At 49.3% G+C, this 15163-nt stretch overlaps 1 long non-coding RNA gene across 1 annotated transcript; it reads left to right on the top strand.

Annotated features, from left to right (window-relative positions):
- The first annotated feature begins 838 nt into the window (after nt 1-838).
- Nucleotides 839-11416, top strand: LOC135968683 (uncharacterized). The gene is made up of 2 exons (XR_010583624.2): nt 839-2447; nt 10377-11416. It is a non-coding gene; the product is annotated as an uncharacterized lncRNA (long non-coding RNA).
- Nucleotides 11417-15163: the final 3747 nt, after the last annotated feature.

The raw sequence follows: 15163 nt of genomic DNA, 5'->3' as shown, positions 1-15163 counted from the left end.
AGCTTATTTTGTAAGCAACCTGTAGTGCTTACCAGAGCTGGGGCGGGAGGAGAGCTAGTGTTTGGTAGACCGAGTTTCAAGCGTGGGGAGACCAGAAAGTTCTGGAGATGGATGGCGGTGATCGCAGCACGACAGTGTGAACACACTTAATGCCACAAAACCATACACTTAAAAATAGAGTGCTGTGTAACTTTACCACAATCAAAAAACTGAGAAAAGTCATCTATAATTACTGTCTCCAATATCTTCCATCCTGTAAGTTACATTTGCTTTCGGAAATCCTCAGAGCAATCATGAAAAACTAATACCCTGTCGTCTCTGAAATGCAAAGTCGTTCAAGGGCTTTGGTTATAGGAAAGTAGCTGGAAAGCAAAGCGTCCGTTAGGCACAGCAGCCGTGATAGGACAAACACACGGTAGGAAGGTGGTGGTCATGCTACACACAGATGGGAAGGGTGTGGGGAGCCACAACACCCGATGCTTGGGAGGCACCTGGGCAGGAGCTGAGAATGTACCAAACACGTTCGATCATGCAACATTCACGGACCCCGAGTCCAGCCACCACCCGCTGACATCCACTGTGGCTGGGGTGTCCTCCCAGCCTGTGATGGCTCGCTCCTTCGGTTAACTGCCTTGAATCTACTGGTTCCTCTCCTCATGGGCCTCTTTCCTGTCGTCTTCCTGTCATTTTTCTGTCAGCAAACACATTTCCTGTCATTTTCCTGAACTGACATGACATTTCCTGTCATTTTCCTGAACTGACATGACATTTCCTGTCATTTTCCTGTCAGCAAGCACATGCGTCCAGCCTGACCTTGCTGATGTGCTCCAGCGGCCCTGGACTCGAGCCGCACTGTTCCATCAGTGTGGCATTCGCGAGTTACCTCCTGGGAAATGCCAGGTGATGGTAACATCAACCAGGAGGCACAGCTGAGAAGCAGAACGCATGGTGCGGTGCCCAGAACGTCAGGTCCTTGAACAGACGCTCCGTATCTTCTCCTCTCCTGCCAGAGCTTCACTGTAGGAAGGCGGCCATTCCTCCAGTGCTGCTACTTCCAACACCGGGGAAAGCAAGCTTCAGAAATGAACGGTGTCAAAGAGGGAGGACCCACCAGCAGGGCTACCGGCAGCCAGACAACCGCAGCCCCAGCATTCCCCAGCCACCATGACTGACAGCCCAGGCTCCAGAAATGCACGGCTTCAACCTTAGGAGTAAAAACCCTCCCAATCCAACTATTATTTTCAACAATGGGATTGAGGAATGAGGTGTTCTAACCCTGCCTCTCTCGACAGCACAGATCATCAGATCCCAGTTCTTATAGGATTGGGGAGTGGGGTGGGGTGGGGTGGTTCCTAACCCTGCCCGCCTTCATAGAAAAGAACTTGGATATGATGACCTGTGCTAGATTAGCACTTTGCTTCTGCCATATGCAGTCATCCTCAGCACCAGGAAAAGTCAGAATCGTTGAGTGATGACACCAATACCAACACACGCCGTTCTGCGGCTCTGGTAACTGGCTGCACAGATACAACCCGATAGTGGTGAGGTCTAAAGACATCACCAGTCTTCCCAAGGATTGTGTTCCTGAATATTTTGCGTTCGGAATAACGGTCTTCTTTGCCAGGGCTGAGCCATGCTTCCCTCTCGCCTGTCCTCTGCCTTCACCAGCTTCGTGTGCGCTTCTGGACAAGTGTTTGTGCAGGTGCTATCACTTATTTCCACAGCGAGAATATACACAGACACCACACAGAAATGGGCAACCCCGTTAGGAGCTGTGCAGGGAGATCTAACTCATCCCATGTGCCAAATTCCTGTTGCCATGGAAATTAAACTAACTAAACTAACGTTGCTATGATCTCATCTCTTACTGTACCACTAAAGATCATCCGGGTAAGAGGAATGTGCCTCTGCATAGCATTCAGCTCACATTTACATGTCGGTTTTTCCTGAATATGGTTATGTGAGATAGAAATCAGTAAGATGGGGTGTAACATACAGTATAGGATCGTTGTGTCTCCTAGCCTCAAACACTTCAAGATCCTCAGAAAATGAAGTTTAACTCTGGGGACGTGAGTTACATAGTAACTTGTTTTGGATACTATCATATCAACACCAAATAACTTCTTGAATTCCTTTTTAAATTGAAAAGCAATTTACAAAGCACAAAAGCCCCAATATTAAAGAATACAATTCAGTCTTTTTAGCATATTCTAAAAGCTGCACATCAACCACTAGTATGTAATTCCGGGACTTTTTCACCACAGGCCAAAGAAACCTTGAACCCATTAAGAGTCAGCACCTGGCTCTTTCCTTCTACCAGCCCCTGGCAATCACCAGCCAACTTCCTTTTCTCTGGATTTGCACATTCTGGACACCTGTTGTGAGGAGAATCGTACAGTGCATGACCTTTGGTGTGACCTTCGGTGCTGACATCTTTCACGTCTAAGGTGAGTGGAATCTCAGTGAGTGACCGGTTGACAGACACCTGGACTGTTTCTACTACTATGAATAATGCTGCTGTGAAGATTCAGGCATGACATGCTTTTTGGAAAAATGTTTTCAGTTTTCTTGAGCATATGGCTAGGAGTGAAATTGCTGGGTCGTACGGTGATTTCATGCTTTTCTGAGGAACTGTCGGACTTTTCCAAATCAACTGCACCATTTTACTTCCCCTCCCACTAGCAATATATCAAGATTTCAGTTTTCCCCAATTCACCAACATGTCACTGTCCAATACTGGGGTTTTACCCACCCATCACGGTGGTTGTGAAGTGTTATTTCACGGTGGTTTTGATTTCCATTTCTAAGATGACGAATTCTGCTAAACATCTCATGTGCTTTTTAAGGCATTTATATGTCTTTCTTTGGAGAGTGTCTATTCAAATCCTTTGTCCATTTTTAAATTGGATTTTTATTAAGAGTTTTTGAATATATTCTTGATATCAGGTCCTTATCGTGATAATGTATCCTGTTCTGTGGGTTGTCATTTTACTTTAATAGTATCCTCTGAATTGAACATTTTTAATTTTGATACCGTCTTTTTCCCTTCAGTTGCTTGTTATAGCTTTAGACGTCTCAGCCAAGGAAACATTGCCTAATCCAACCTAACAGTTTCTCCAGGATTCTCCCCTAAAGGTGTTATGAGCTGAACTGTCCCCCTCCCCCAAGATTCCATGTTGAAGTCACAACCCCGGAAACCCAAAATGTCACTGTATTTACATACAGGGCCTTTAACTTGGCAATTTAGGTCCCATAAGATCTTAAAAATAGGGTCTGATCCAGTATGACTGGTGTTCTTTTAAGAGAATTTAGACACAGTCCTCAGTGCTGCATACATGTAAGAGAAACCTGTGAGGACACAGAGAAGAAGCTGTCTACACAGCATGGGGTGAGGCCCCAGAGAATCCAACCCTGCCCGCACCTTGATCCCAGGCTTCCAGTCTCCAGAAAAAAGGAAATAAGATGCTATTGTCTAAGTCGCACGGTCTGTGGTGTCCGTTATGGTACCCAGCAGACTGACAGAATGGGTCTCAGTCAGCTCCTTACATTGGAACCATGTTGAGCTTTGCGTGTAGGGTGAGGAAGGGTCCCAGTCCATCCTTTTCTATGTGGATACCCCAGTTGTCCCAGCACCATTGAGTTGTGAAAGGAAAAAAGTAAAGCAACCCTTGCTGTCCTCTCTCCATCAACAGATTAGAAGATACACTGAAGAATCATGGACAATTTTGTCGGTTTAAGCCAGTGGTTTTCAAACTTTTGGGTCTCAGGAACCCTTTGCACTTTATTAAAGAGCACAAAAAAGCTTTCTCATCAGGCCGGGAGTGGTGGCTGCTCATGCCTGTAATCCCAGCACTTTGGGAGGCAGAGACAGGTGGATCACTTGAGGTCAGGAGTTCGAGACCGGCCTGGCCAACATGGTGAAACACCGTCTCTACTAAAATACAAAAATTAGCCTGGCATGGTGCTGAACACCTGTAGTACCAGCTACTAGGGAGGCTGAGGCAGGAGAATCGCTTGAACTCAGGAGGCAGAGGTTGAAGTGAGCTGAGGTCACACCACCGCACTCCGGCCTGCGTGGCAGAGCAAGACTCCGTCTCAAAAAAAAAAAAAAAAAAAAAAAAAAAGAACATAATTTAGTTTCTTTTACAAGGATAAAGTCATTACATCTTAACACAGTCTTAAAGAAGAAACCATTTTCCAAAATAAGCAGCAGCGTGGCAACAGTTTGTGCTACTGTGAAAATACCTAACATCTCTGCACCTCAGACAGCAGGATTCTCATGCCTGCATCTGCATTCAGTGGGCTGCAGAGCCATGGCTGAAGTTTATGAAGAAAGTCCGACCCCATACTGATATACAATTAGGAAGCAGTATTTTCATTGTGTTTTCAGATCATTTTAGGTATTCTCTGCTGCCAAATGTAACAAGTGGCACTTCCGTACAGGCTGTCTGCAACACAGAGTCTGTGCTCTGGTCGACGGGCCTTTCTGCCCCAATTCCTTCTAAGTCGACTGGTCCGTCTTGCACTTGAATGGCTTTTACCAGCACACGATTTTGTAATCACACATTGGTTAGAAAATACTGGTTCAGAGTTATGAGCGGCTTCCACATTTCATTATATGTCCAAAAAACAAAACAAAACAAAACCAAAAAAAAAAAAAAAAAAAAACCCCACATCAGTATCACCATTGGTCACATGAGAAAGTGGTGGACACAAGATTTTTATGTTTTAATATTCACTGGAAAGCTCAAATGTCTATCATTGGGAAAAATGTAAGGTACTTTCCTTGAGATGAAAGTCATTTTGTTCATTTTTCAGGCCACACCTGCAAATACCTCCATCTGAAGTGGCATCTTTTGTAAGTCATTCTTTATATAAAGGCGGCCGTTAGTGGAAGAAGTGGTTCTGCAGGTTCATAGCTCAGAGGCACCAGTGCTCTCCCAAGAGATAACCATAAAATCCACAGAAGACGCACCTGTGCACACTTCCTGTTTCTCACTCAGAACATTCCAGAAGGAACCCTGAATCCCAATGCCACAGCGGGACTGAAGTTTGCTCTCACCCACACAATAAACCCAGGGAGCTCCCCCAGCCCCCACCCCGAGGCCACAGCCTTGGTCCTCTATCTGGTCTAGGGGGGCTCCTGCAACTCCAGCCTAACAGGGAACAGAAGGCACCCACATGTCACAAAGCCCTCCCAAGGCCCAGCGAGCACTTCTGCTTATGTGCCAGCCAAGTGCGTTTGACAATTCTACAGCTGTACGGCAGGTAGCGAGGTACCCAGCAAATACTCAGGGCTCACGTTACTAAGGAAGGTGCACAGCGAGGTACCCAGCAAGTACTCAAGGCTCACGTTATGGAGGAGGAAACCAGGCAGATAGTGAGGTACCCAGCAGGGTTCACGTTACTCAGGAGGAAAGGAGGGTAGCGACAAGGGGGCTGGAACAGTCTGTCATAAGCTTTAGCATTTACAAGGCTCGCTGAAGATTATCTGATTTGATCATCACAACAGCTCACAAGATAGGCAGAGGCAAGACTATTTTCACTTCATAAAAAGAGATCCCGAGAACTGATGATGACCACGTGCTCTTCCCACAGGCTCCCAGAAATCCTCCTCAAATCATCTCTCAGTTGTATACATGTGATAATATCTCAGTCACGTCCCCTCTCTGCAGGGGAATTTTACTGCCGCCCTGCTGTTCCTTCGCACCCCTGCCCTCTCCTGCATTTCAGCCATGCCCACCATCCATGGGGAGTCTGCACCACCCCACCCCCGCTGCTGCTGATGGCTTGGGTCACGCTTACCTTTCATTTCCACCTACAGGGACCTGTTCTTCCTTCAAATGCAGCTCAAACTCACTCATTGTGTGAAGCCTTTCTGTCATGTGTAAAATCAGTCTGTGGAATGCTTCATTTAGGAGGTGCTTATGTTGCCTCATTGGCTGTGATCAGGACCAAATTCTGAGCAAACCAGGTGGTCCCCTCTCCCCATCTCTGCTCCAGTGCACTTAAAACAAGGATTCCTGGAAGCATCTTTTTAGTCCAATTCATGCATGAGTCTGCCCCACACACTGCAGAAAAGCCCTGGTGGTCGGTGGTCAGGGCTCAGGGCCCCCCAGGTAGGTAAGGAGAGCTTAGTGCCCTCTCTGGAGTTGTCGCTCAGAGACCCACGGCTGGAAGGGAAGAAACTTGCATCCTGTGAAACATCTAGGCCCCGAGACCCACTCAGGAGTGGAAAACGGGGAAGGAGCCTTGAACAGACCCTCGGGAGGGCAGACAGTGGGAGCCACGGAGGCCACCAGGAAGGAGGGAGGCAGGCAGTGAGGCCACAGGTGATGTGGCCGGGAGGGAGGTGTTGTGATCAGAGGTGAGGTGGTGGGCGGATGACACGGCGTGGTTTGGGGAGGAGATGTGGCCAGGGGCAATGTGGCCAGGGAAGAAGACACAGCTGGAAGGAAGTGACAAGAGGGGTCTCCAGGCCCCAGACTGTGCCTGATTTATAGATGACATTTTACTTAAGATGTTATATCTAACTTTAAAGAAAAGTAGCAATTTCGACCATTGTGTACATTTAAAGCACGGTACAAATTGAGCACATTTCCCAAACCAAAGAACCGGGCATTGAAGAAAAAATTCATTTAAGATCAGAAATAAAGAGATCCTACAGCTCTTCCAGTCCAATCCCCACCCTAACGTGAATGGGGGGAAAAGGAAGTAGATTCTAGTCAATCAGCATTAAAGGCAAAACCGATCCACTTTACTTTCTAGACAGAAAACAAGAAGCTCATCAAGGAATCCCTACAAACAGTAGCTTTAGTAGTTCCCGAAATGCAAAATTCACCTACAAAGTAAATCATCTGCTAAGTGTGTATAGAGTAATTTTTTTCATTATTGCCTTCCTCATCTGCAGGGGCTTTTTTAGACCTTGTTTCCCCTTAATTGCCTCCAACACCCAGGAAATTTAAACCCCACAAGTAAACTGTGTCTCGATTCATGCCCAGCGTCCTTTGGAGCAGACAGTCCGTTGCTCTAAGACGTTCTTGTCACCTAAGCACCGAGTACAGCCTGAGAACGCACAACACGCACTCACACAAACTCAGACAGACAACAGGTGAGATACGGCACATGAGGAGGAAGACAAGATAAATGAGCTTCACTGTCACCCCAGATCCGACAAGAAATGACACACGCAGCCTGCTCTGGTGCAGGTGACTCCTGGAAAACAGCCAAGGACAGCATTTGGAGAAGCAGCACCGCAGGCCAGGAGGGTCTGGGGGCTTAAGAAGGGAGGGGCGCCCCGACCAGGTACTGGGGGATTCAGAAGGGAGGGGTGCCCCGACCAGGTGCTGGGGCTTCAGAGGGGATTGGTGCCCCGATCACTTCCTGGGGGCTTCAGAGGCAAGGGGTACCCTGACCACGTGCTGGGACTTCAGACGAGAAGGCACCCCGACCGGGTCCTGGGGGCAGCAGGACAAGCCCAGGGTTCCGTCGTCACTTTTCACTCCCTACTCCCGAATCTCGCCCTGAAGTTGCAGCCAGTCCAGGTATTCATTTACCCATAAAATTAAGTATCTGTGAGTAACACAAGTCACTAATCCACACAGATCTGAGTCTACAGATACCTCCCAGAGACGCCACCATCCCTTCTGGTAGAAGAACAGCCCAGGGGCCCACGCTGCTAGGAAGGGAGACTGTCTCCAGCCTGACGCTGCAGAGTCCTCAACACAAAGTCTACCTTCTGGAACCATGCCGTCTCCTACAGAGGCAACTAGGGGCATGTAGGGTTTTTTAAAATCTTTTTTTTTTCTTAAGACAGAGTCTTCCCTCTGTCACCCAGGCTGGAGTGCAGTGGCTCGATCTCGGCTTGCTGCAAGCTCTGCCTCTCGAGTTCAAGTGATTCTTCTGCCTCGGCCTCCCGAGTAGCTGGGATTACAGGCGCCTGTCACCGCGCCTGACTATTTTATTTATATTTTTAAGTACAGATGGGATTTCACCTTGTTGGCCAGGCTGGTCTTGAACACCTGACCTCACATGATCCACCCGTCTCGACCTCCCAAACTGCTGGGAATACACGCATGAGCCACGGTGCCCGGGCCATATAGCTATTTAAATTTGACTAAAATTAAATAAAATTAGAAGTTCTCATTTACACTTCAAGCATTCAGTTACCCACAGGCGGCCACTGACCAGAGGCTGGTAGAGATGTCACACTCCACACTGCAGAAGGATCTAGGGACGAAATGGCTCTAAGATCATCTCAGAATCTTTATGTTGAAGCTACTGAAGTTTTACTCTGATTATTATAGACATCAGCATTCTCCCACTTAAAAATGTCAGTGCTATTGCAATGATCAGATCTGTGACTTCCCATCAGCTCTTCTCTTCCTGGATAGATAACTGTAGAGCATCTGCACTCTGCCTCCACACTAAGGGGTAGTAGAAGGCTCCGTGTAAAATCAGGGGAAGAAAAAAAAATGAATCCCTAGTCCGCCTCTCCCCCTATGATTTTGTGAAACTCCTCTTAATATGCAGAATAACTGCCAGAGTTGCAATAAAGAAGCATCCGTTGACCAGGAAGCAGCAGGGAAGCAAGAGGAGGGAGACGCAAAGACCCTCCGTTCCCTCTGGGACCCCAGGCCCAGCCAGGACTGAGAAGGGCCGCACAGCCCGGCAGACCCGCACACCTGATGCGAACCATACACACGGCTTCCCTGGGCCTCGGTCCCCTGCTCTGCCCTCACTGGCCACTGTGGCTCTGGGTAGAGGCAGCTCCCTGAGCCCCAACACCCACAGCCAGTCCCCTCCTTGCAGGTCTCAGCTGTGCTCTCACTGCCTCCCTGACGCTTCTCATCATCCGCGTACCGTGTCCACTCTACCCCACAGCCCTTGCTACCGCCCACCCCACCACGGAGCCTAGCACACAGCAGGTGCCCAAGACGCCCCAGTGGGCGGGCATGCCAGGGTAGGGCTTGGAGTTCCAAGGGCCTCGTCCCGCATAACACCACAAACGCCACGGAGGCTGTGGAAGGGGTCCAGGTTTCAGGCCTGTACTCAGCTTCTCCTGGCCCCCAAGGCCAAGAACCTAGCAAGGGAGCGCAGCCGGAAGCAGGGTCCCAAACCCCCTTCATGCTCCTCAAGAGGAAGGGGGCTTCGGGGCACAACCCCACGAGCGTCTTCCTCCTGCCAGGCTGCCTGTCACAGCCCCGACACCTTCACAGCAGGGAAACCCACTCCTGTGAGGAGAAAACCACCAAGTACAACAGGAGCCACGTCCCCCCGCAGCGTCTGCTGAGCCCAATAGCGACAGCAGCAGCCGGGCCCCCACTCAGCACACACCGACTCCGAACCCGCCACGCACACCACAAGGCCGACCATCTTGAAGCTCAGCTTCCACTCGTCAGGGCCCTCTTCCAGGAGAGCTCGGCATGTCTATCTTCCCTGGGCTCACAGAAAGGAGTGGGACCCAACCCCGAATGTGCACAAAGTTAAGCTCCCACTAGCTGTGCAGACAACCTCCCTAGCCCTGGACTGAGAAGGGGCCAAGCGCAAACAGCCATATTTTGCCCGCACAGGTACGGAATTCAGTCAGCTCTCTCAATGAAGTCGTGACAGGTCAACTCCAGGCTCCTCAGTGCTCTGGGGTTCACCTCGGGCCACTGCACCTTTGAAACGTGGCTGTGGACTCCTCTAGGGTGCTCACTTTCACGGCCCATTTCATTCAGACACTGCAGGCCCCTACCGTGGTGTCACTACCCAGGACACCCCTGCTGGCATCCTCTGAGATGCTGCTGCAGTTGCTGTGATCTGAGAACAGCCATGCACAGGCATCAAAGGGAGGACTTCTCAAGTCTCCTCCAGGGGCAGTGACTACAGCTTTGAAAGACGTTGCACTGAATCCTGGGTGAGCCTGGCTTGGTCCGCAATCTAATCCGGGTTGCTGGGGAGACACACTCTGTTGTAATTGACAGAGGCTGTGGGTGGCAGCTCTACCAAGACTGATAATTGCAACTAGTCTGAGATTTACTATCCATACTTTCTATTTGATGTTTCAAAGGAAAGCATCGTGAAGTTCCAGTAGCAAGGAATTTTCTACAATCTATCACATTAAGATACAGCAGAAATGTAGCTAAAATGTTCATAGGGTCTATGCAGAGGAAGAGATGGGTCTATTTCAGGAAAAGTGCTTGCTGGCTTTTTAGAAATATAGTGAAATCCCTGACAAGTAAAAGGTTGTTTATACTTTTTCTTTGGAACAGAGGGAAAGTTCTTTCTTATTATTTGAATAAATTAACTATATTTAAGTGTTCTGGTAGACTGAGTATTAAATATTCAAAAGGAAGTAATTCTGTTCGGTCTATTTCATTCTTTAAATGTAGCTTTCAAAAACTGACAAATACCTGGCCGGGTGCAGTGGCTCACGCCTGTAATCCCAGCACTTTGGGAGGCCGAGGCTGGTGGATCACGAGGTCAGGAGATTGAGACCATCCTGGCTAACACGGTGAAGCCCTGACTCTACTAAAAACGCAAAAAATTAGCCTGGTGTGTTGGCGGACACCTGTGGCCCCAGCTACTCGAGAGACTGAGGCAGGAGAATGGCGTGAACCTGGGAGGTGGAGCTTGCACTGAGCCGAGATCACACCACTGCACTCCAGCCTGGGCGACAGAGCAAGACTCCATCTCAAAAAAGAAAAAATAAATAAAAAGTGGAAAACACCCCATATCTGCCCTGGCTCCGGCCATCTCCATGGAGTGGACAGAGCTTGAGAAAAGCTCACTGTGGAGGCGTAGAAGGCCAGGCCGGGCCGGGCCGGGCCTTTGCTCAGCAGATGAGCAAGAGGGTCAGCCACCCTAGTGAAGAAGCCCATGTTTGCTATGTTACTGATGATACCCACATAAATTTCTCTTTGCCTCCCACACAGACCTGGGATCTATGTTTGAGCAAGCGACTCATACCAACAGTCCCTCCATGCCATCATTTCCCTGACCTCCCCCAGAAAAGCCAGGCAGGCAGCGTCCCCACACGGGCACTGGGGCCCAGGAAGATCCTGGTCCTGCCCCTCTTCTCTCTCGTCCCTGCAACACCCTGGCTTGCTGTGGAAGCCCAGCAGTGCTGGCTGAACCCACGTTCACCTGGGGCATTCAGAAGAAGCCTCTGTGCAGAAATCAACTGGGAAGGAGGGCTGTGTGTGCTGGTGCTGGCAGGTCACTCCAATGGATTTGCAGAACTCAGTTTTCAACACAGGTGCCGCCACCAAGTCCCTCAAGCCCTTTGTGAGCCTAGAGCCACAGAGCCATTTGCGGCATTCTCACAATCTCTAACAACCCTGCACAGAGGCCCTGTTTTTCCAAAGGACCATAAAATTTTCCGTGTAGACAAAGTTTGACATAATGAAATAAAGTGAAGTCACCACTTCTATTTTCTATTAATACATTCATTCAAACAAGTATCTCTTGAGTATGTGCATCGAATACTGTGGAATTAGGATTTAGTCCATGCCTTCAAGAAATATACATCACAGAAGAAAAGGTATAGCTTGTAACTAACAGTGCTGAACCGGCAAGAAATAAACATCATAGAAGGAAAGGTAGAGCTTGTAACTAACGTCATAGAAGGAAAGGTGTAGCTTATAACTAACAGTGGTGAACAGGACAGAATTTCACAGGCTCATCAGGAGCCACCGAGGAGGAAGCCATGATTCACATCCACCTGCAGTAGATAAATGTTTCCCGGATAAAGTAACTTTTCTACAGTGATATCTGCTCCTTATTGTTTAATCCTGCTCGATAGGGTATTAAATTACCACTTTATGTGCTGCTTATATAAAATACATCATTGTCAGGGGAGGTTATAAAATAATACTTCACACAAGCTTGGGCTGTGAATGGTGTGAGGCAATGAGACGATGTGTTCCCGTGTTCTCGAGACGCAGAAGGGTCAAGACCCTGCTTCCCTTCTCCTCCCCACCGCCCTGTTCCCAGATGAGGGGTGGAGGCAATGCCGCCGGGCAGTCCTAGAGCTGGCTCCAGGGCCAGGACAGCACGCCCAGACTCTCTGTGCCCCATGTGACAAATACAGACTGTGGGGCAATCACCAATTTACCTGGCAGTGGGGAGAGTCCTTCGTCAAAAGCCTGTGCTTCCAGGAGCCAGGACAAAGCAGGAGCCCCTAGGAAACCAGTTCCGGGTGCTCCTGAAACCTGGGCAGAGTCACAGTCTGGCAGGAAGCACCAGTGATGCAGGTGTGCCCAAGACTGGGAGGATGGCCAGATGCCTGGAGACCAGACCGGCCTGCAGGAGATGACCACCTCTCTCTGGCTCATTAGAGACAGACAGTCTGGGCTTCACTTTTGTATGTGGAGTCTCACAGTACAGAAATATCACAAAGGGATTAGACTACGTATACCCCAATTTTTTAAATTAAAAAAACACAATTATTTCAACTAATTCTAAATCCAACAAAGAAAAATAAATAAGTATATAAACGCATTCATCCAAAATGTAAACCACAATCTCTTTACCCATAGGAGACCCAAAATTTAGTTTACCTTTTCTTCAGTATTATCACTTTTTTTTAAAGCCATTACTGAGGTGTCTCCTCACCGCCCCATGAGGAGGTTCATGGGCTCTTCAGGGCTCTTTGCTGTTTCATCGTTTTTTAGATTTAAGGGCAGGATCATTTTCCCACACTTGCTTGCTTCCCTGATCACCAATTTTTCACAAGGACATCATTGTGCCTCAGAAAACCTAGTAACTGAACTTCATTAAAAGTGAAAACAATAAGGACATGTTGGCTGCTATGACAGCATCCTCAGTCACCGAATCTCCCTGGGGGACCCGACACACCCCCAATCTCCTTGGAACTCCAGCATGCAGGTATCGCTGTGGCGGACAGGACTGACCTACCCTGGGGGGGCATGAAAGCAAAGAGAAGAGAAAGCAGGTGACTCATTTAGGAAACTTCGGTGATTCTCTCGAGTCACGTTTCTCAAGGTGTCAGGGGAGAGCCACATGCAGGGAACCTCCTTGGCCTGGCAGGTGGCAGACTCCTGGGACCCTCCTCAGACACTTTAATCAGAGAATCTAAAGGCGGGTAGACTCTGAAAAGTATCTGTAAAGGAAGGACTTAGCTCTGCTGTGACCCCACTACACATGGGGTCACGCAGGATGCTGCTTCCGGCGTCCAGTCTCCATTTCACTCTCTTGGGAGGAACACCCGTCAAGTCACAGAGCACGGTCTTCAGCGAACACCTTCCTGCGCGACCTCCACTGTCTCCCAGCCCTGCAGGAGTAGCCACCGAGTAGGGAAACAAGTCTTTGCTCCTGACCCGGCCACCTTGACGCTGGGCATAAGACCAGCACTGCTACGTCTCTGGGGAAAGGAGCGGCCCTGGGCAGGAATGCACTTGGCAGCCCCGGGGAGTGGCCAGGTGTGGACGACCAGGCCTCTGCCCGCAGACACGCCAGCACGGCATCCTGGAGCAGAACTTCCAGCCCAGCTGAGCCTACAGATGGCTGCAGCCCTGGACAGCATCTTCACAGTGACCCGGGGGACTGGGCCAGAGCCGCTCAGCAGGGCTGCCCTGAATTTCCAACCTGAAAAAGCTGTACAGTCGTACGTGTATGTTGCCTTAAGCCCCTAGGTTTTGGGGTCACTTGTCACACAGCGACAGACAGTGGATGTGCACGGACTCCCAAGGCCACGATGGCCTCTGCCGGCCTCACCCGGGCTGTCTCATCTGTTCCCGTGACATCACGTTTCTCAGAGCCAAAGGCTGCCAGGGCCCCCTCTTTTCTTCACGACATCGTTACAAGCTCACGATACAAACTGAAAATACCCAATATGTAAAATACAACGTATGACGCAATACAGGGTGAACGCGCAGGCACATACACACGAGAAACAGGCGCATGCGCGAAACAGGTGTATGAACACAGGAACAGGTGTACATGCATGAAAGAGGTGAACGTGTGAAGGTGCACACGCGTCAAACACGTGTGCATATACACATGAAAGCACCAGACATGAAGGGCTGTCTTTGGGAGCCTGGTTTTTAGACATCTCCCTCACCCTTTTACATCTGCACGATCACAAACACAGCACACCACAGTACTGAGGGGAAGCCCCAGCTTCTCATGGGGGCACATGAGGCTTTTTATTTATGCCACAGGTTGCATCACTACATCCTAGAACTGCAAGGCCCCCCACTGCCAGGACTGAGTCAGGTCCACCCTGTGCTCCAAGGACCAGGCCGCCTGCCAGCCCATACGGACCTGCCCCTCAGATGGTGCAGCTGCTTCTAAAACAGAGGCTCAGCCCCACCCAGAGACCTGCAGTACCTGTTATTAAATCAAGACTTGGCTGTGGGTAAACGTGAAGATTTTTATTAAACATGACTCTGGAACATTCAAAGGACCATAACTGAATGCTCCTTTCACAGCCACGGCGTGTCCAGACGCTCATGGAGAAGGCCAGGGCGTGGGAACCCACGGAGCCCCGACAAAGCAGACTCGGAGCTGAGTGGCGCAGTTAGCACCGATTTTGTTTGACACTTGCCTTTTATATTCAGATTAAAATAAAAAACAAGACGCAAAAGTAGCTCACATTCTATTTCAATTCTCTATTTTTGTAGTAACTGGGCCCCTTTCCCTCTGCTTTCCCAGCCAAGCGATAAATAGGCCCAGCTGGGATTTGTCAAAGTCTGGACCTCTGTTGTAGAGTAAGTGAGGAGGGTAGGGAGGGGAGCAGGAGTGGTGAGGAGGATTGGGGGATAGGGAGGGACAGAGGAAAGGAGAGAGAGAGAGAAACCCCCGAGGACTGGAGGCAGGAGGGATGCTCCCTGGCAGCCTCAGGTTCCCCATTCCAAGGTAACTGAGCTGGCATCACGCACGCGGTACCGTCATATGACTTGGCTGACACACGCCAGAATGACAACAAAATGCTTGAGGAGAAGACTAAGCACCAGCATCTTCAGATTAAGGTAGTGTCCCGGTTTCACGCTTGCCTTGTATGACATTGTATAAATTGTAAAGATAACACATTTTCTTACCAGCCACGCTGTTCCCCAAATACTAACTATAACAAAGATCAGACAGCATCTGAGTACTGAGCGTGTGTTAAGCCCGGTGAGGTAGGCATCATTTACTTTGCTAGAGAAAGAAACAG

Source organism: Macaca fascicularis, chromosome 19, assembly GCF_037993035.2.
Source record: "Macaca fascicularis isolate 582-1 chromosome 19, T2T-MFA8v1.1".
Lineage (NCBI taxonomy): Eukaryota > Metazoa > Chordata > Mammalia > Primates > Cercopithecidae > Macaca > Macaca fascicularis.
This window is presented reverse-complemented; position numbering and strand designations above follow the sequence as displayed.